The following is a 23,986-nucleotide window of genomic DNA, read 5'->3' as shown; positions in this document are numbered from 1 at the left end:
TATATTTTGTGCCGAGTCACAGAAATTGAACCAATGAATCACGGAGAATTGATCTAGGAATTGCCTATTGGCATATATTTTCTTTAAATTCATGAATGATATTTGGCGAATATGACAGATATTGGATTTGAATCTCAGTTCATCATCCATAAATAATCCCAAATCACGGGAGCAGTTTACCTGTGGGATTTCTTGAATTTTGACGCATATTTTCACGTTTTCATTTTTTTTTTCTGATTCTGATTCTAATTATTTTATTTTATCTGCGTTTATCTTCATATAGTTACTTTTAGATGTAGTGATCAAGTTGGATATATCTTGGTTTATTTTCTCAAGTTCATTACCGACATTTTCTGGGAAGAATGAATGGTGTAATTGCGTATCTTCGGCGTAAAAGTTTGTGTTGTAAAATTTGACTGCATTTTCGAAATCGGGAGTATAAAGTGCGAATAGCAATGGACCCAGTATAGAACTCTGCGGTACGCCTGTAGATAGCTTTAGTGAAGATGATATTTCTCCTTCGATTTTTACACTTTGACTTCTACTGAATAAATAATTTCTGAAAAATAAAATTGCTTTCTTAGATAACCGTATACTTCAGTTTTGCTAGTAGCAATTCATGATTCAAGGTGTCAAATGCTTTTCAATAATCCAGAAAAATTAAAACTGTGACATGCTCTTTAAATATTCCTCTCAAAACAATTTAATTTAGTCGTTCTTCGGCATAATTCACATTGGCACATGATCCGAAATTGATTTACTCTATCGAAACCATAGCCCAAAATATCTCTCTTGGAATATATATTGTTTTATCTTCAGTAAATAGAAATCAAGCATCATTCTTCTCAGTGTCTGTTCGAAAAACACTAAATCTCATTCGCCATGAATTCCTTGTCTGAATATCCGATTTGGGTGGTCCGCCAGACAAACCTGACGCTTCTTCTCTCATATTCCTACTTCTTTATGAGCGCTCAGGAGAATTCTTCGCATACCTTTAGGTAAAAATGGCGTTTACTATCCGCCATTTCGTAGTAGAGCACAACCAATCCTACCAGTTGAAGTCGAATCCGATCCAATAAGAGGTAATTTCATCCACTCATAAATTATACATGCAAATATAAAACAATAACAAAAAAGTAGACTAGTCTAGTTCTAGTTTCTCTCCATACTTAGCAGCCTCAAGATTAATATTCAGTTATTGAATACATATAGTGTTCAACAGGTTCACATATTATTGTAACGGTTGTAGTTGGTGAAAAGCCAGAAATTGTGAAATCAATCTGTCCGGGGAGTAAAATGCAGACACTGATCAAGACGGCAAGAAGTCTGGTCCAGTCCTTAAACCAGCATTGACACCAGCAGATCGCGGCTACAACAATAAACGTGTAAAATAGTGACTTTACTAATATTACTAATGAAAACGTCTTGAGCGTAGGTGGCTGTTTCCTAATTTAAGTTCATTTTGTTTGGTCGGACAGCATTTTTCGTACTTAGTTGGTGAGCAATGCACTTGATGAGTGCAAGTGTCAGTGTTTATATGTGCTCGATTAACATGCTGATGCCTAACCTGTGGGATATCTCCTGCTGATGCGATGAAGTTCAGGACAATACGTTAAATGTGTTTGCAGCCAACCTGAGAGCATTTCTATAGAAGAGTTGATTCCTACTTGCATATTTGCCAAATCGTAAAAGGTAATTTGTGAGAAATATTGTTTATTTTATTATTATTCATGAATGAACATGTTCATCTCGTAACACTCATATTCACCAACAAAATCTTCGAATATTTGTGTGTTATTGATTGGCGTATCAAAAAATATAAAAGTTTTTACAATACTTTTTATCTGTCAACAATTCTTCGATTCAATTTCAATTTTTTGCTGAACATTGAATTGAAATTTATTCTACATCAAGGTACCTATTACCATTTATGTGAATGAAGATATATACAGGGTCAGTCGGAAAGCCGGATGATAGTTTAAATTGAAAGGGATACATTTTTAGGAGATATTAATTATTTGGGAAAGGAAGCCTTTGGCTTTCTACTTCTACACAAAGATGGAGAAGTGAAAAACCAAAATCTCTTCACAGAATAAGAGCTTCTGTGGGTTTCTCAACCCATTAAATATATAGGATTTTGTCAACATTTCAATTTTATTTTTCGTTGTATCCAAATCATTCAGGTGACTGAACTCCTATATCATTTCAAAGTGCAATGAATAATAATAATAATAATAATACGATAAGAGCAGAGCTCTTGTTTCGCAAGAAGTTATAAAGAATATGTAAATTTATAAATATTTGTATGAGAGTAAGTATGGCATTCATGGAGTATAGTTATAGTTAAACAAATCATATTTAGGCTTGAGGTAAAATAGGTCGATTAAATACTAGACAAACAAAAAATAAGAAAAATTAAAATAAAACCTTTTACAAATGTTACACGTTCTATAAGAATAAAATATTAATGTACAAATAGATAAAATCTTAGGCAATATGGATAAGATTATGCTACTTACAATACTGTATGACACAACTTTGGAGAAATAGGTATACTATATACAGTAGAGAAACGGTAATAGATCTATCGTTCACTAACAGAATTATAAATACGACTACATTTGAGTTCAAAAGTATAGGTTGTAAAATGAAACCATACGTTTCAGGTTAAAACTATCTATGTTGACTTTTTTGTAATTCATTGTAATGTTTCATATCTATATTACATGATATGAAACATTATCTTTTAAAATTATATTTATTTCAGCATTATATGAAACGAGGCCAATAATAATAGACGACTGTTGATATCTGAAAGGATTTCTCATCTGGATTATCAGATTTTGTGAAAGATTGTTTCTTTGCAGTGATCGTTCAAAAAGCTGCACGAAGTGTACATCCTGTGAATGATATTACGTAGTTCTTCAAGATTGCAAAAGCTCATGGATTTTGAATGATTATAAATTTTCAACACAATAATTTATATAGTGTGAAAAAATATCAAGTAGTGAATATACCACTTTCAAAATTTCAAATAAGTGACAAAAATCAAAAAGTCAAGTACAGATAGAATGAAGATAAATGGTAGTAAAACAAAATTAACAGTAAGGAATGAATTGTTGTAGTTTCAGGGTATTTTTTCCAAAGTTAGCCAGATAATGCAATGAACGATACAGTGCTTTCATTTAATGTCCCCCCCGTTTATTGTATAATGAAATTAATGCATGAATACTTTATTTTGAAGTGAAATTCACAAATGAAACTTTCAAGATGGCGACTGGGTATCATTTGGGAAAAAAATTAAATGGAAAGAGGGATCTTGTGATACATCTTTTTGAAGCTCCTGACAAATGCTTCACAACTCCAGAATATAATGTTCAACTACTACAAAATGGCGGAACTTTTCATAATTGCCCGAATACATTGACATTTAACTACATAATATGAAGTAATAAGCTAGAGGTCAGTTCAGAAGATGCTCGAAATGGTTGCCTTGAACTTCTTGACATACGAACAGCCTATCCGTTATTTCACGCCGAACATTTTCGAACACAGTAACGTTAATATCTCTATAAATATTTATTATTCTCTGGCGTATATCCAATATTGAAGCAGGTTAAGCCTAGTACATCTTTTGCTTCAAATAGCCGCATAAAAAAGTCCAAAGGTGTCAAATCTGGCGAGCGGGCCTCGACGGCCAATCCATCGACTGGGAAAAGTTGTATCCAAATAGTTTCTTACTTGTCTGGAGTGATGTGGTGGTGCTCCATCTTGTTGGAATATAATAGCCATATCAAATTCATTAGGATTCGCTTCGACGATGTCAGTGATGAGAGGGTCAACAGTAGTTTCCAGCATATTCAGATACAGTTCCCCTGTTGAATTTTGATCAATATATAGAGGTCCTACAATATGGTTTCCCAATATTCCTGCCCAAAAGTTATTTATTTCTAGATATTGGGTATGTTTTTAACGGAAAACGTGACGGTTGGTGTCACTCCACTAACGGCAATTTTGTCTTTGAACATTGACGTTAAAAAAATGTACATTTGTCACAAAAAAAAATATTGTGTAGATAGGTAGGATACCTTGCGATGGTTTCCGTTATGATTTCACAGAATTCTGTTTTTTGATCAGTGTCATCTTCAGTTAAATGGTGTACCATTTTAATTTTGTATGGATGATACCTATTCCTCTTCAAAAGTCTTCACACAGTAGAAGGAGATACTTCACAAACATTCGCTACATAATCAGTAGACTGTTCAGGATTTACTACCATCTCACCAATTATTTGCACTTGCTGTTCTTCCGGAATGGACGAATGACCTGGAGGCTTTTTGTTATGTACACTACCGGTAGTTGTGAATTTGGATACAAGTTCCCTCATATATTTTCTATAGATAGGACGATTCGGAAAACGTTCATTGAAAATCCTTTCGGTCTCGTGAAAGTAACGCGTCGCACTGTAAATAAAAATCGGTTCAATTTGGTATTCTAATGGACGAGAATAGACCATTTTAGAGATTGTTGACGTGGTACCTTTCTTGTAGTAAAACCAAAAACTAAATGAGAATATTCTAATTGAACAATGACGTTCATTGTCGTACTGACATTTTTTGTCGTTTTTATAAACAAAAAATAACTTAACAAACCTTATCGGGTTGTTGGAATTGCCATATGGCAGATAAAAAGCAATATTTCTAGAAATTTCGATATTAATATGATTGTCTTCAGGAAATTATTAAATGTTCCGCCATTTTGTAGTAGGTAAAGATATTGACTTCATGTTCTAGGGTTGTGAAGTATTTGACAGGAGCTTCAAATAATGTGTCACAAGACCCCATTTCCATTTAATTTTTTTTCCAGATGGCGCCCAGTCGCCATCTTGGAAATTTCGTTCTGTCAATTTCACTTTAAAATAAAGTATTCATGTATTAATTTCATTATCCCAAATTTCTATTTTTTGGGTTGACCCGTTCAAAAAATAAAAAGGGGGAGGACATTAAAGAAATGCAATGTATATTACTATCGTGTCCTCGTACCTGTTAATGCATCTTCCCAAAACGTTGATATACAACAGTTACAAAATATACCTTCTACACTTTCCGAAAAAAAAATATGATGAAATCAATATTGTTCGTTAGTTACATGAAAAAATATTTCATTCATCAGGCAGTAACTCCCAAAATTTCCCATTTCGAAGGAAAATCGAAGTTTCAAAAACGACTACCATTGAAGCTTTTTAGGAGATATTAATTTTTGAGAAATAAAGTTTTTGGCTTTCTACTTCTCCATCTTGATACAAAAAATTTGGAAATCTTTCAAAGAAAGAATATGTAGATCATGCAAAACAGTAACATTCAGACAAAAACTGGAAGAAAAAGCCCTCTCGAAACATTTTCATATAAACATTTCGAAACAAATACTTTCATATTAACGCTGAATTATTCGAAAAACACTTTTTTCTATTCCGTTTGTATTCCAAAGGGGATTCCTACACAATATAATTAATGATCTGCACATCTTTGTGAATGATTAATTTTTTGAAATTGATTGCTTCTTTCCTTTCTTTGAAAGATTCCTACATTTTTTGTATCAAGATGAAGAAATAGAAAGCCAAAACATTTCTTTCCCAGAAAATCTGTGTTTCGTAAGGTTGAATAGAAAAGAGAATACAGGAAGAAGAAGAAAAGTAAATCGATAATATGTAGTTTTGCGGTGTTGCCAAGTTCATTTCGAATGTTACTAACGTCAAGACCATCGTTTTAACTCGATTTTGAAAAAACTGCTGACAGAAAAATGTAAAAACTATAAAACGAGTTACTATTATACTTGTGGTTTTCACCCATGCGGTTATCCCAATATCAGTAAACGTCCATTCTTCCAGTTCCAGAGAATATTGTATTTGCAAAAAAAAAACTGATAATGATTAAGTGTATTGGAAATGATGAAATTACTAATTATTGGATTAATTAATGAAAAGAGTGCTTCACCTCTCGAACACCCATGAGTTATCCAAAATAACGTGGAAGTCACATTAACTGTCCAACTGGTTATTAATATTATTATACGAGTATATTTGAATTTTGCATGCAATCATGTGAATGAACCCACATAGGTACTAATAGCTTCGAGATACGGTATCTTTGGGATTCTGTCTATTTACACACTGAGCATTGTATATCATCACCAACAAGAGGTTGCTCATTGATATTACAGTTGGAAGCTGTTCACCTTACATATTTTTTGACACAAGAAGTTGATCAGTTTTTAGGAAGTCCTGTCAGAAGACATGAGAATAATTTCTTTCGTGTATTCAAATCTCTCACAGACAAAAGCTTCGATTCGTAAAAGCAAAAGTTCGAGATTTGTTAACCCTCATTGTCGAATCTATTCTTTTTTTGGGTTGTGTCTGAAAGAAATCTCGGGTGTTTTTCATTTGATTTTTTAGCTATATAAGAACACAGGCTTTCCGAGTCACGATTACAGAAAACACAACCCCGGCTGGTAGAACGTATTCTAATGGAATTTATAGTACTGAAGGCTTCGTATGCTACTGTGGCAAACATCATCAGAAGTCTTAGCAAACATTGTGAGTTCGAAATGTAACCTTCGTTTTTGCAGTCAACGCACATACCACTGATGAAGTCTATCGCACTAGCAGACGAAACGTTTGGTCTACCAGCTTGGATTTTGTTTTCTTCAATATTTTAGCTGTCTTCGACAATCTGTTTTAGTGTTCCTCATTTGATAAAATTCCAGTATTTTCAAAAGTTTTCACAAATACTATATGAAAAGTGCTATCTAGAAAAGCTTATATGCATTCATGTCGGATTTTTCTGAAAAGAAATGAATTTCTAATCAAGAGAAAGTTCTATAATGAAACCATTCTAATTTTGATTTATAGTACCAAAATTTGCCTAGTAAAAGTTTTCTCAACTCTCAATTCACTGAAACCTCAAATATAGATCCAGTAGACTAGCAAATTGTCCATCTCGTCAAATATTCTTGTAAGTCTCATTAAGGTCACTGCTTATTGAAATAATTATATCAGCTGTGTGACCTCGCATTTCTCCTATATTCGAAAATGAAAGTCAGATGTTATCCTGAATTCGAATTTGTCAAATGTGTCATATGTCATAGAAGATGGTGTTTGTTAGTGAATAAAATAGTACTCTGTATTGTGTGCCACTTAGAGATAGAAAGAGAAGTCACAGTGGCTAACTTTTGTGACGTCATCATTGTTAGCACTGACTTTAATTTTAGTAAGTTCCAGAATATGAGAATTATTTGTTTGTAGATGTTAGTGCAATGAATAGATATTTTTGTTGAATCCCCGAAAGTTGCTACTGGGCCTACTCGCAACTGCAGTAACCATGATATTCATAATTATTGAAATCAGCCTGGAATAAGCTCTCATAGCCGAACATTTTCCCATTAAGATTCATAGTGTCAAAATTTGCCCAATTGAACTTTTCTCAACTCTCAATTCACTCAAACCTAAAATAAATTACTTATCTTCAAACCTCCAACAGCCAGCATTACAAACATAAGCTAGAAGTCAACTTCACGCTGCCTAAGTTATAGCAATGGTACTTATCCTATTGATGGACCCTCTGATATGAAAGAGTTTTGTGGGATATAAATATAATCTCAGAGAGATGACAGCCACTTATGTAGATCATATATTGTGTTTTCCTTCAAATAAAGTTTGTGGGAATCAAATCGTAAGGTGCAGTTTATGAAATTCCTAATTTCGAAGTCGTCTATAAAAGTGTGAAAAATGTTCTGTTTAGGACCTTTGTCTCTGTATAGGGTTCTAATGCTACGGTTTACTATTACTTTTTGTTCTACAAAGAGAGCTGAGCTGATTCGGATGCGCCTTGTGTTATTAAAAACGAGTTTCAATGGCTCGTTTAATCTGACCAATCTGAGTATTTTTCAATTCCAACTTCAGAAATGACGAAATTCATCACAATCTTCAAACCCCTATTTTTGCTCCTTCAGGGTGAACATTTCTGATTCCCTTTCTTGATGCTTACTTTCGCTTTACAAAGAACCTACCTGCATATTTCAAGATTCTAGGTTCAGTAGCTTCGGCTATACGAAAGGATTAGAATAAAATACATTGGCAATCCTACCAATCCTACTGCTACTAATATTATAAATGCGTAAAGTTTATGAGGATGTATGAATGTATAATGTATGTTTTTTACTTTTACACGCCTAAACAGCTCAACGGATCAAATTTAAGTTGGTGTATAGATAGATCATGTTCTGAAATAACACATAGGGTAGGTTCCCACGGTAACGCGGGTAAAACAGCGGAAAACAACTAGTATTGTATAAGTGGGTACCTATTGATTGACTGACACTCTTATATTAACGTATAGCCGAAGCTATTGAATCTAGAATCTTGAAATATGCCGGTAGCCTGGCGGTTCCACGTGGGTGCTTTGTTCACTCAGTCAATCGAACGCTGTGTCTGTCGATGGTTCAAACCGCAGGCTGAACGATCGATTTTCACTTGATATCATCCAACCTGTGTTAGGAATCACACGTTAAAAGGTAAGACCTCGTTGGTTTTTAGCTCGCACAAGTTTCGACTTCTGAGGGTTGTCGTTCGTAGGGGTGCGATAGCTGGTTAACAAAAAAACAGATTTTAAACATACATTTTTATATTCAGCTTCTTTGTAAAGCGTAAATAAGCATCAAGGAAGGGAATCAGGAATTTTCACCCTCAAGGGGGAAGATAGGGGTTCAAAGTTTGTATTGAATATCGCCAGTTTTGAGGATGTAAACCTGAAGTGTTGGTTTAATAAAAAAATATTGTAACTATTTGTTTAAAATGGTCTGTCACGAAACTGAATACGACAAACCAAATTCTATGCGGGCGAAGCCGCAGACAACATATATAATATTTTTACTTTAAAAATACAGTAAGTAAAAAAATAAATTATGTTACCTATAAAGATATTTCGCAAAATTAACACAACCGTCGTTTACGTCTGCCTTCACACATCTGCCCGCATTCAGGTCGCGTTCTCGGCAATGGCGCTTCACTGCTTAGACCGCGCCTCTACCGTCCTCTCACAGTAGACGCGACGCGTAATGGCTTATTGCGTTGCGTCAAGTTAATCTTATTGTGTTAACTTATGAACGATTCGTTCAAATTTTTTAGTGTGGAAAACAAAGTTTATCTATATTAAATACTTGTAACGACAATTGTATCAATTTTTATAAGAATTTGAGAGATATTCAAAATGAGCATTGTAAAATAAGTTTTCAATTTATTTGTATTTATGGCCCAGCATTTTCCATATATTGGCTACTACATAAGATGTAGATATATGCTATCGCGGACTTTTATTCACAACTATTTAAGATAAACAATCTTACGGTACATTATCTTCATGTAACTCCCAACGGAATAGGTAGAGCACACCAAGATAGTTCTCAGGACGCAAGAATTTTTGCGATTTACTAAATCGTTATATTATGACCAAAATTACACAAAACCTTTGTAAATTGTAGCCTATATGTTATCCTGATACATATGCTGTATTTATGTAAAGTTTTATCAGCCGTATAGTTGTGAAAGAGCCACAAACATACATACATATATTTATCCACCCTGACAAACTTTAACATTTATAATATCAGTATAGAATAGGTATTAGTACAGAAGTATAGAAGTTCTGGGAATTGCGACAACTAGTAAATTGGTCAGAGTAAATGAGCTATTAAAACTAAAGAAGTTTAATTCATAGAGGTGGTATATTGGTTCATCAAGATAACATTACGCTCATCTGAAACTTGATTCGAAAATGGTTTGGGCCCTTCCAAATATAACACACGGTATTTGTTCATAACAATTTCACATTGTAGCTTCAAACTGAAAGATCGTAGATACCTTCCTGGCTACTGCATGCTACTGGTAGTCCATCAGATAATTATCCAATGTAGTTTGAATCATTATTTGTTTTTTCAGCAAATCGCCGACCCACTGAAAACATGGAGATCCTTAGAAAAATTATTGTATGTGTATTTTCTTCATTAATTTCCTAAAGAACATAAATATTTTTTCGAGGTTATACGTGAGTAAACTTTGATCAGGTTTATTTTACTTTCTAAAAATACAGTTTTCGGTAGAATGAATAAACATGAACTTGTCAAACAATTTCCATTTCTCACTAGTAACATTTAGGACGCTACATTCGCACCACGTATCGTCTGGATATAATTTGTGTTTATGTAATTTTCTACTGACTTGCAGGACGGGATCTGTCTTGAAAAATAGATTTCGAGAATGAACAGTACTCGATATGCACTCTCATATTCTGTAGCTTTATTTTTCGATGTTAATCCATTTTAAACTAATCATATCAAATTTGATTGAATTTTCATATACATATAGTGGTATCTCATAATATTCAGAGATTGAATAATTACAACAAATTCAATTAATAAAATACATCACAGAAATGCACCCTTCTCGAATTAAGATTCGGATGAATTCAGATGTTTACAAAACAATGAAAATTATGATTTTACAACTTTGAATATTATAATATTATTTAATTGTGTTTTATTCAGAATAGAACTGCTGATGTACATACATATTTGAACATTTTTAGTCATTTTTTTGAATGAAATATTAGATTTCTATATTTTATATTGGATGATAAGTTATGATCACTTCTATCTTTGAATTATTTTCAACAATCATTTCTACCCTTTGCTACCAGAAATGAGTCGTAACTTGAAGAAATCATGATATATTCAAGCAAAAATGTCATTTTGCAAAGATGTTTGTTGGGAAAATTATAGAGATTATGTTTTAGGAAAATCTACAAATTATTATGGAAAGTATTTAGAATACTTATTTGATATACACATATACAATTTGTATAATAGTCCAACTGAAATAACTAATTATCTCTACGAATATTCAAATGAAAAGAAGTTACCTTCTTTATATTCTAATTCGTACACCACACATATATGATTCTTATTAAATTGAACCACACAACAACATGTTGAAGAATATTAGTAAAAACTTCTCTCACAATTGTTACTCCAACTCTCAACCTGGTTCTAGGAAAAAACACTCATTTTTATTTTCTCATCAGTAAGAAAGGTTTATGGTATGACGGTTTACTGGCCAAATTTCCTTTGACTGGTCGGATCATTTCTGTAAATGGCTCTTCAGGTTCCTGAAAGAACGTTTCCTGCAAGTGGCCGTCGATGGATATATCTCGAATACTTTCACCATCAACGCTGGTGTTCCCCAGGGATCCATATTGTCCAACCCTCTTTTTATTGTATATCAACGACTTATTGGAAAAAAACAAGTATTCAATATATTGCTTTGCTGACGACAGCACACTTGTCTCGACATTCCATTTGCATTCTAGGACATCGGCTACGGAGGCACATCTTCACCGGAAGCAGAAGGTTGCATATCTCACTGTGGATCTAGAAGTGATTTCGAATTGGGGTGAAAGATAAATGTCTCTGAACCGGATATAATGATGTCAGGTCAGTTGATGCTTTATAAAGCTCAGATCAGATCTTCTTTGGAGTATTGTTCTCATGTATGGCGCTTTGCCCCCAAACAAACCCTGAACTTTCTGGATTCCATTTAGAGAAGAGCCATCTCCCTAATTGGAGACACGAACATCACATACAACCTTGATAGCCTGGAACATCGAAGAAAGGTTGGAGATTTGTCTTTATTCTATAAATACTATCACGAGAAGTGTTCAAGTGACTTGGCACATTTGATTGACTTGGCGGTATACAGAGTGTAACTGAATAAGTGTTAAAACATTTGAGGAGGTGATTCTTCATCGAAAAAAAGATAGGATCTCTCATATGAAGAAACTTCATTGGAGCATCCCTTGTTAAGATACAGCCCCTTAAAGGGGTACATAAAATTTGTATAACAATTTTTTTCACAAGCACTGAGAAAGTTACAATATTGAAATAAACCTGACGTTTTGTACTACCAAAAAGACACTTAGCCAGTAATTTATTTGGTTTACCCGATGGTTGTAGGGGGTGGAAAACGCAATCCCTAAAATTTATTTCCAATGTAACTTTTTGTCTTATTATGTGTTTACCATTTAAAAATTCATTTCCGATAGCCTGTGTCATTCTAAACAGAAAATGTCTCGTGGGTTTTTTGCCCAAAATAAACCAGTTCGCAGCAAAACATTATTTTACGAACAACTACAGAGATACATCGTCATAAATGCGAAGTGGATTTATTGTTATTTTGTAGTTAGTACCTGCATTAAACGAATAAAGGGTAATAAACAAAACTAATTTATTAATAACAAAACACACAACATGTAGAAATCATAGTAAATGTACAATATGTCTACCTTCAGACATAACGCATGCGTCTAGACGTCGGCTCATTGAGCCACGTAGTCGCTCAAATATTCCTGGAGTCTCTCTGATTACCCTGCATGCATCGATGATGCGGTTTCTTAAGTCTTCTACATCGCGAACAGGAGTACGATGAACCAAATACTGTAAATGGACCCAAATAGGGAAATCGAGTTGATTGAGATCCGGGGATCAAGCGGGCCAGTTCTTGCTGACGTGTTACTTGACTAAAATGGGCGGGAGCCTCATCATGTATAGAAAACATATCCCTTCTGACGCCCAAAGGAACTTCCTTAAGCAGTACTGAATGCACTTCTCTTAAAAATTGAACGTATACCTCACGATTTAATCGAGGAAGTAGATAATGAGGCCGTATTAAATCATCCCCAATAACTCCGAGCCACACGTTAAGAGAAAACTGTTCTTGATGGTTAGATTCGACAATAGCGTGAGGGTTTTCATCAGCCCATATGTGGTAATTTTGAAAATTAATAATCTTGTCCCGAGAAAAACTATATTCGTCTGTGAATTCTATCGTCTTCAGAAAGTCACAATTTCTTCTCATCATTTCCAGCATCCAATTGCAAAATTCAAGACGGTTCGGAAAGTCTCGCGGTAACAGTGCCTGTACTCGTTGCAGATGGTAAGGGTATAAGAGTTGTTCCTTTAAAATTTGAAATACCGTCATATGATCAACAATTAGCTGGAAAGCAATCTTTCTAGTACTGGTAGTAGGTTGTTCTTCAATCAAATTAAGTACTGCTTCCTCAAGCTGTGGTGTTCGTACTTCTCGATGGTGACCACAATCCTGCGTTCTTTTGTCGAATGAACCATATTCTCGTAATAGTTGATGAAGTCGAGCAAATATTATGTGTGAAGGATGCTGCCGTTGAGGATACATTTCAGCATATCTTCTAGAAGCTTCTAACCCATTCCCCTGCGACGGACCGTAAACGTAATGCATATCAGCCATTTCCTCATTTGTGTAACCCATTTTAATAACAAGTGAATTATTAAAGTAACAAATTAAGAACAGAACAACAACACGGAATTAGTATTGATTCAATTTCGAAAATTCACAAACTGACAGCGTCATACCAATTTAATTGTCACTATCGCTTATAGCGACCTACTAGATAGATTGGTTTCGTATTTTCGCATTTATGACGATGTATCTCTGTAGTTGTTCCTAAAATATTTTTTTGCTGCGAACTGGTTTATTTTGGGCAAAAAACCCACAAGGAATTTTTTGTTTAGAATGAAACAGGCTATTGGAAATAAATTTGTAAATGGTAAACAAATAATAAGACAAATAGTTACATTGCAAATAAATTTTAGGGGGTGCGTTTTCCACCCCTTACAACCATGGGGTAAACCAAAAAAATTTCTGGCTAAGTGTCTTTTTGGTAGTACAAAACGTCAGGTCAATTTCAATATTGTAACTGTTTTAGTGCTTGTGAAAAAAATTGTTATACAAATTTTATGTACCCCCTTTAAGGGGCTGTATCTTAACAAGGGATGCTCCAATGAAATTTCTTTATATGAAGGATACTATCTTTTTTTCGATGACGAATCATCTCCTTAAATGTTTTACACTTATTTAGTTACACCCTGTATATCAGAAATACGCGACGGACTGTGGCTGAGATTCAACTCAGTACGCCTCAAATTTCACTGTTCAAAACTGCTTTAATGTGGAATAAACTTCCTGAGAGTATTTTTTCAAATGAATTTATTCTCCAGCCATTCAAATCCAATGTAAATCGCTACTTTCGCAAAGGCACCGCTCTGAGAACGCCTTAAGGATTTTCCTGTAATGCTTGTGTTTTGTTCTAAAAAAAAGAAAACCCTGTATTTATAACATTTATGCAATCCTCTGAATATGCCATTTAGAAACCAATATTATATTCCGAATATCTCAAAAGATATGTCCTCTATGAACATACATGCCCCAGCAACGTTTATTGTTTTATGAAGTAAAATTGAATATTGTTTGGAATATTGTTCGGGAGAAAGCTACGCTGTTAGCCTCAATTTCACAAATTGAAAAATTTGTGAAATTCGTGTTATTATCATTTAGGCCATTCATAATTTGATAACAAATGATATGATGGAAATGAAAGCAACTTTTTAGAAAAATATAATTACCTACTTGTTAAAATGTTGAAGTGAAAGAAGACTGAGGTTTCGTCTCCTAATGAAATCAGTTTATCAGTTCATGTTCACAAATATGAAGTGTACATTTTATGTGAGAAATGAAGGTGATTATTATTATTTACTTCTTGTGGTTTTTGAGAAATATCGCAAGTTTCATGTCTTGAAAAGTACACCTCTAAATGATGAGATCATTTTATGACGTGTATTCTGTTGATACTAATTGCCACCTATTGGTTGGTGTTATATAATATCAAAAAATCTTCATCACGCAACCGGCAGAAAATATTTGATAAATTCAACATTGATGCCAAGGTTGAGTTCGTGAGACTAGGGCATCCTAACGGCGACAGAACAATTTTCTCTGGCAAGAAAAAAAAACGATGAGTGAACTGAAGAATAATCTGAGAAAAAAATGCCTATTCTGATGTGAGATTAATATTCAAGAAAGCAAAGCTATGAATTTATATATATATATATATATATATATATATATATATATATATATATATATATATATATATATATATATATATATATATATATATGTATATATATATAAAATCTAGAAAGGTTAATGCAGTCAAACTGCTGGAAAATAATTCCATGATAATCAGAAAATAAATAGATGTGTACTCTTTGATCAATCCCATATTGATTTCTATTTAAGATCCACCGATATACAGCTGTTTCAGCCTATTGGGCATCGTCAGTACCGGGCAGGCGGTCCTCGATTGAAGACAAAATGAGAAAAAACCAAGAAAGTACTTGATAAAAATAGCTGCGTAAACGCAAACGAAACATAAGCGGAACCACCTATTGGTGTGACACCCAAGTCAACTTGCCAAGTTTTTATGTCAGTGTTGGTGGTTTGACCAATCAACCGACAACTGCGGTAGCAGAAATTTGGGAAGCTAACCCGAAATGCCATCGGAAACATGTGGATTCGTTTTCCGTTCCATTGTCTTCAATATATATATATATATATATATATATATATATATATATATATATATATATATATATATATATATATATATATATATATATATATATATATTTATTTTTTTTGATTGATGCAACTAATTTTCCTTTATTTTGAGTATTTCAATATCAAATTCTACAAAAAGGATTTGAAGCTTTATATCTTCTATAAATTATCTGCGAGCGCTTTCGACAGTTGGTAGTACTGTCATCTTCTAGGCACCCTTCAAAACAGTTTGATTTATATATATATATATATATATATATATATATATATATATATATCTATATATATATATATATATATAGATAAAATCGAGAAACGTTAATGCAGTGAAGCTGCTGGGTTCCACTTATATTTCGCTTGCGTTTACGCAGTTATTTTTATTAAGTACTTTTCTTGGTTATTCACATTTTGTCTTCAATCGAGGACCGCCTGCCCGCTACTGACGATGCCCAATAGGCTGAAACAGCTGTCTACCGGTGGCTTTTAAATTGAAATCAATATGGGAATGATCAGAATAGTACTTATCTATATTTTGTGTACAGCTATTTAATAAGTGCGGGGTCAATGAAAACAAAACACGGTTCGATTTCAGAACAAAAATCACTCGGGGATCCTTCATTTTGAGGGAGAGAATTTCTAAATATGTTACTAACGCTGCAACCTCCACTTCTGATAATAATTGTGCATTGTGCACTTAGCACAATGAGTGAAAAAGTTTGCGAAACTAGCGTAGCGAGTTGAGTAATTTCACGAACTAGTATTTCTGGAAAATACTCTTGGAAGACAAAAAGTAGTGGAGAACAGATTATAATGTGTGGAAGATCCCGAGACTCCTTTGTGGGGTGGGTGCCTAGAGTAGAATAAGTACCGTCAACTTTAAAAGACAGACATTTCAGAAAGCGCCTCTGATTGATCAATTCAAACCTGAAATTAGCGATTCTACATCATAGAAGCACATTCCAGCCTGGACCGACAAAGTGTAAATGGGAATCCACACATACGCTAATCTATGATATAGTATTCAATCCAGTGCTTTTTCAATAAATAAGACATTACGTCGCAATTATGGATGTTGAGAGATGTATTATTTGTATGGCACCATGTGGCAACACGATTTAAGTTTTAGGCAATTTTCCATTCTTGGGACGTGTAACGAATGTGTAGCGCAAGAGTTTCAAGTTATCTGCATATAAAGGAACGCTCACATCAATTCCAGCTATACTGTCATTAATGAAAATATTGAATAGTTAAGGTTCCAGATTTGACCCTTGCGGTACACATGAGGTGGTTAAGTATTCAACGGACTTGAAGCTATTGAGATGTCCATATTGCAAATGATTTTGAAAGATGAACTAAATTAATGAATGAGCCAAAAGTTGAGAGATTGTTGGGCAGCACTTCATGATGAAGTCTATCGGAGCCTTCAGAAAAGTCGGTCTAGATTATATTGGTCTGGGACCAACGATAAGGGGAAGTGCGGACAAAACGGCATATAGTTTTGTTTTTTTATTACAAACCTTTGATTAAAGCCGTTACAATTTGTTTTCATTATCAATAATCATCTTTGGTTCATTGACTCACAGATACGTAACCTTGATATTATTTAGGAACCATGAAAAATAAATCATAAACAATAATCTTAACATATAACTCAATCCATTTTGTCCATATTGTATGTCTACCAACCAAGCGGTCAACTGAAATTTATTTATTACACAGTTTATTCCAGCTCCCGACCCATGTTCGATTTTAGTCCCGTCTGCATTCCAGGTGTTTCTGCATTTCGGTGACATGTGGTCCGAGAACATGTAAAATATTCGTTCCTCTACACATTCTTAAACTAGCGACCTGCCCTGGCTCCACACGGGTGCAATGCTGATACTGAATATAAAATTCACTCACCGGAAATTAGAGGCCATGGAGAAACAGTGATGAAAAGATACTTTTGTTTTATGGACGTGCCTTTTTTTCGCGCGACTGGCGCCCCAGTTGAAATATCTAAAAATTCTTTCATATTGGGCATCTAAAATTTAAAACGAACTCATACCAAATTTCAGTCTCCGAAAATATACCGGTACGGAGGAACAGTGATAAAAAGGTAACTTTATTTTATGAACGCGCCTTTTCCCCCGCGACTGGTGCCCTAGTTGGAATATTTGAAAATCTTTTCATATTGCACACCTACAATATAAAACGAATATACATACAAAATTTCAACCTCCAAAAATATAGGAGTACGGAGAAACAGTGATGGAAAGGTAATTTTCATATATAAACGGGCCCCTTTTACCCCCATATTTTAATATTTGAGACTTACAAATCTGTTTTAAATCTGTTTTTCCGTTGATCAGCTGTCGCCCCCATACAAACGACAACTCTCAAAAGTTGAGAAACTTGTGCGAGCTAAGGACTAACGAGGTCTTACCTTTCAACATGTGTTTCCTAACACGGTTACAGAATCATTCCAGCTTCAACAAGATAAATTCTCTCGAGAAAAATATCTGGTCGAGGCGGGAATCGAACCCACGGTCTTCCGATCGTGAGTCGGGCGCACTACCACCGCGGCCAATTCCACAAGGAGCACATATATACTGAATTTCAGCTTCCTAAGACATACCAGTATGGAGAAACAGAAATGAATTAGTGGATGTTAAGTGAGTGATCTTCGCATTTATAAGTATAGATTTCTGTTTTGCCGATTACATGTATGCCGGTGAGTTTTCCAGTCTGAATTGGCCCAATCTTGCTTTCCCATCTATTCATGAGTATCTACCAAACATTCAAGGCTTTGCACCCTTAGTTTACAACCACCATGGTATAGAGCCCATACATCATTTCAGCTCCCATATCTTTTCATAGGTGCGTCTGGCCACTTTCATTGCTATCTCCGCCTATCTTGTTACTCTTTCTATATGTTGGTTCCAGGTCAGCCTGGGCTATAGTATAACTCCCAGGTAAAGCATATCTATTCCGTATCCATTATGGTCTAGAAGACGTAGTAACTCGTACATTACAAAGTGCTATAGCAATGGGGACAGAACTCCCCCCTGAGGATAGCCCCTTGCAACCTGAGCCCCTACTATTTCTTTCAAGAAAGCAGCTGAAAGTACTTGCTTGTTCTTGAAAGCATATTCTGCTATTTCCATGACGCGGCATTAAGCCACTTCGATTGACCAGACCTGTATGCATATTGGTATCCATGCAGTTGCCTATTAGCCAGAGATATGTCTCTGATATGCCTGTCAAATAGTGTTTCAAATGTTTTCAATGTAAAAGACATGACTGGTCTCAAGACCGTCGTCGAATCCCGTCCAATTTTTCGAGGTTTTGGTATGAAGGTGGCCCTATACAGTTTTCATATTTTGTTTATGTATTCTAGACTTCCTCTGGGGATTACACAGTCTTTGAAGAAGAAGTTCCCGCCCTCTTTGCAGCATTGCTGAATAAATGCCATTTGGTCCTGGAGATAATATTTTTTGTAACTAGTTTACAGCCCATTTAATATTTTCCAAGTCTACCACTTTCTTTGCCGCCAGCCAATTCTCTGTGGGCGCCCATTTGGGGACCTTTAGTTCTGAGCTTGTCGACTTGGATTTGTCATTTCTGAACCAGGGAAGTGCACCCGGAGAGACTCTCTCATCCTGTTATTATGTACTTCCCGGTAGTTGTTCTCAGGTTATTCAGCGAGGTTTGTGGTTTTCTCGAGAGTATCTTGTAGAATCTGGCACATACTCCGGTTCATTTAACCTCCTCGTATTGCCTCCTTCATGAGTCTTTCTTCAGTTTGGGACCTTTTGTGTTGATCCCATAGCCCCTGATTTCCTTGCATTTTTTAAGGCTTCTCTAATTTGTTATTTCGTTCGTGCCGGATCTTTATTCCATTCATCAGAGAATATTTCTATTAGATCTCTTATCAACTAGAGTCTAGACTAATATCCAGGTCTGCCTTGTTGGCTTCCCCGTTAGTCTTCCGGAGGTCGTGATATGATATGATTGAGCTTTTTCAGGTTACTTATTATTGAAATATTTGATGGTTTCGCTTTGGAATATCCTTCTCAAATAAATCTTATTGCAAAATATTTCTGTTATAAGTCATGGAAAAAGTAAAGAATTCTACTCGGTCATTCATCTTTGTCATTATCTTATAACATATCCAGCACTGCAACAAATTGAAAAAAGTAGATAACATTGAAATTATAAGTCGATGAATTTTCAAACGAGGCATAACTTGACTCCTAATCCCATTGAAGATTTAAGGTTTAGATCACATTCTACCAAAGAGTTGGAAGCGACAAAGTTGAAAATATGTTTGGACTGTTTCTTACTCCAAATAAAATTCGAGTAGTTCGAGTTTTTTTTTTGAACGTCTACTAGCCCACCTTGTATGTTTCGATTGTTTGAAATTCTACAGATGGCTCCTTTCTCTTACTCGCTTTCCAGTCCAACTTTTCTTACGGATTGAAGTAAGTTGTCTAGTCTCTCGTCATTACAATATGAAATGTAAACAGTACAGAATAGATTATTATGGTTGAAATAACACTGCCCAATAAACGTATCCACATTTATTTTTAGCTTCATTTATTAAAGTTTATAGCTGACCACCAATACATCACACTTACGTACATATACATATGTTCAAAAAATTGAAATATTTTCCATAGATCTCATATAGCTATGACGCATATTATTTTTATGTTACCTCGCGAAAGAAACGAGTATTAAGTCACGTAGTTTTGGATTTGGGAGTGAAAATAGTCTTTTTGGAAAAGGCGGATTCAAGTTCCTTTAATTTTTTGTCTGAAAAAGCCTGAAAAATCTACATTTGAGATTTTTTGAAAAATAATTCAATTGGGCAAGATGATTATGGTAGAACCAAAGACTACAGAATACTATAAGACGTGTCACTCGCTCATTTTTCGACATCTGAGAAATCTCGCCGCCCGCTAGCGACAGCGGGTAATTACCAGCCGAGGTAGTACAGTATGTCGCTTGAAGTTACCAGTTCTCGTCGGCACACGAGATATAAAGGTTGTCCGTATTGTTTGGTATTGTCAAAGACTACAGAATCGGTAAACTTTGGTATTGTGATTGTGTTGTGTTCGTTCGGAATTCGAAATATTTATTTTGTGAAAATGTCGACGTATTGCTCAGTGGATGGTTGTCTGAGTACGGTGGGAAGCCCAGGTATTTCGTTTTTCCGCTGCCCAAAGTACAGTGAAAGGTATGCATTCAATATATTCACCATTCATTTTTATTTTACCTATCTATACCTTTTATGGTTTTGTTGTATAAAATTATTCATAACAAAATATACCGCATTTGCCAATCCAAACTCATTTCAATCTTTTTTCAAAATGTTCAGTTTATCGATTGATATACTTGAATTTTTTTTTAGGTGTCAACGTTGGAAAAATGTATTAGGCTTCATTGGGAATCATAGATATGCTAATCTTACCCCAGAGCAGAGTCACAATAGAATTAAAATTTGCAGCTTACATTTTAGAGCCGATGATATTGTGAATTCTCGTATTCATAGCTATGCTGTTCCTTCATTGCGTCTGCCTCAAGATGGTTCTCAGAAAGGTTGGTTCAGTGAAGTTTATAGATTCAAATGATGAAAAAATCTTATTCCACTTTTTAACATATGAAATTTACAATATCAATTTTGTTATTTAAACCTTCCAGATGATGATGCCATTGCCGGTACTAGCAAGGATTTTATTTACATTGATGCTCAGGTTCAAACGGATCAATTAGGATCACGAGGTGAAATATCTTTTCGTTATATCATATACTTACCTGATCTATTTTTATATGCTTCGGAAACAAAAACGATGACAAGAAAACAATTATTGAAAGTACGCACATCTTTCTTTCAGATGAATGCAGCCAAACATCTGCTAAACTCTCTTCGGGAACTCCAAGAAAAGTGGCATTACGAAAAAAAATTGTATCATTAGAGAAAACAGTAGCTTCAACATCGAAAAGAGCACTGGACGAAACCGGAATTACTCTGGATGATGTTTTCAAGTTTCTGGATCGAAAATATCCTGAGCAATATTGTAAGCTCTTGAAAGCACAGCTTTCTTTGATAAATAAAGCACCAAAAGGGTCCAGGTATAGTGACGAATTCAAACAGTTTGCATTGACTGTTTATTTTCTTGGTCCGAAAGCGTACAAAAAATTTTCAACAATTTGTAGATTACCGTCAAAAAGTACACTTCATCGTTTCACGAAAAATTGGATTGTTGAACCAGGCTTCAACGATTTTATTTTTCGTGTTATTGAATTCAGGATTGGACTCATGAAGGAGAAAGAAAGAGATTGTATTTTATGCCTAGACGAAATATCTTTGAAATCTCATCTTTATTATGATATTTCCAGAGACAAAATAGTAACATATATATAACAAAATATAACAAAATATAAACATATAACATTATATAATTGTATTATTTTTGTTAATAAAACATGTTTTTCTGAACGTATGTTTATCATTTCATCAGTAAATCACTCTGATCTGTTTCTTAGATCATTTATTCATGAGTTTATCTATCATGTTTCTAGAAGTTAATCGACAAACAACTACTTTCGTATCTTTGTTTATCTGTCTGATACAACCGAGCAAGCGAAGTTTCAACTTCGGAACGTCCCCTGTAGATATCGCGAATAGGAACTGCCCTCGTATAACTGTCATGCGGCCGGCGGCTTCCGGACATCGTCTGTCGGCGATATGATTTATGGAAATCGCAAAAAATGCAATCCTGAGCCGTACCGACAAACGAATTCCTTGGAGTGAACCAACTTATAGTATTCGGTAAACTTTGGTAGAAATTACTTTGAAATTGGAGCTTCTAGTTTTTCGGATGGGATGCTTACCACTGTTCAACATCATTTTTCGCAGCCTCTTCTTGATTCATTCCAGTAGAATAACCAGAATTAATTCATCAATGTTTTTGAGGATTTTCACCTTTCAAAATCTGAAAAAAATATTAATTTTAATGGAGAACTTAGAACAAGAGTAGAAAGGACAAGCTCTTCAGTTCACTGTGTGAAATTTAAGTATTTATCAGTAGAAAAATTTACTGCCTCATTCAATAAGTTTTCCGACCAACAAAAAGTTGAAAAGTTGTACAGAAACTTATGTGAAATAACATTGGCACTATCAACAATTTTGACAAGAACTTTGAAAATGGTCTTCGATCTCGTGATCCGTGATTCCAAGGAAATTATCGGTTGAGATGAAATAAAAAGTAGTACCTGGGAGAGGATTCAAGATTTTAGCAGAAAACTTTGTGGTTGAAAAATTAATTTTTTGAGTTTCACATCGATGACTTTCTTGTTTGAATCGAACTTTATGGTCTTTTTTCTGAAATCAGAGTTGATTCAGTTTTCTTTCTATCTTATTTTTTGTTTTGCTCATAATTTTTTCATCCATTTCATACATTGTCTGAAAATGCCACTCTGTCGCAGTTGGTTGACTTTAGGTACAGGACAAAATTTGTCATGTACCGAAAGATATATTAAATATATCTTCCATAATGTAGAATTCGACTGCCTAGAATCTAAACTAGCAGAAAAAGTAAGTAAACTACTCGAAATGAAATATGGAAAACTTATAAAGAAGATATCAAACCTACTTGAAAACAAAAAACTACCAGAAAAGATAAAGAAACTTACTCTTCAGATTACTAATTCTACAAGAGATTTTCAACCTGTCCAATACGGAATGCAAGCAGAAAGAGATAAGAATTCTAGAGAAAGGACCCAAGTTCACTTCCCCAAACAACGACGACAATAAAGCAATCATAGGAGTACAAACCGAAGGGATTATCACAAACGACTCCAGTATAATAAGCAACCCCACTCGCCATAGACCCAGATTGGCTGACATTATTTGTAAAAATATACCATCATCAAGTTCCGGCGAAGTTAAGGAAATAGTAGAGGATATTAAAAAGAAGAGGAACAACGACTGTGGACACATAAGACGTTACCCTGTTAAAGAAGGACCTTACAAAATCATTCACCAATGAAGTCATTAGAAGAATCAAAAATGATGTTTCTCAGACCCTGGTATATTAAGAAAACAACCTATATTAATCCCCAACCTGCAGTAAGTTGTCAAAATTTTTGAATTACATCAGAGATGTAACAAAATTTACACCACCATTGACTTAGCCAATAAGCTGAATTATATCAACAACATTAATAACATTGAATTTGTATCCTTTTATGTGAAAAACATGTTTTCAAATTTCATTAGCTCGAACTTCCATTGTCTAATATATGAAATGATTTGAAATCCCTACAGGAACCAATACAAATGAAAAATTGGAAAGAATAGCTGAAAATAACAATTATATTAGGCAATAAAATCTGAAATGAAATAACAGTGAAATAAAATACAAGTAAAAAATAGAACAATTGAACACGTTTCGAAAC

The 23,986-nt window shown here is 34.5% G+C and overlaps 1 protein-coding gene across 1 annotated transcript in view; it reads left to right on the top strand.

Moving 5' to 3' along the window:
• The first annotated feature begins 1,165 nt into the window (after positions 1 to 1,165).
• Positions 1,166 to 23,986, top strand: part of dpp (decapentaplegic morphogen) — a 117,979-nt gene continuing 95,158 nt past the window's right edge. Inside the window, exon 1 of the mRNA XM_074181930.1 lies at positions 1,166 to 1,692. The gene's annotated coding sequence lies outside the window, so the exon portion shown is untranslated. The remainder of the gene's footprint in view (positions 1,693 to 23,986) is intronic.

Source organism: Leptinotarsa decemlineata, unplaced genomic scaffold (genome assembly GCF_025532065.1).
Source record: "Leptinotarsa decemlineata unplaced genomic scaffold, Ldec_3_MD MMD2_tig00026328_RagTag_RagTag, whole genome shotgun sequence".
Lineage (NCBI taxonomy): Eukaryota > Metazoa > Arthropoda > Insecta > Coleoptera > Chrysomelidae > Leptinotarsa > Leptinotarsa decemlineata.
This window is presented reverse-complemented; position numbering and strand designations above follow the sequence as displayed.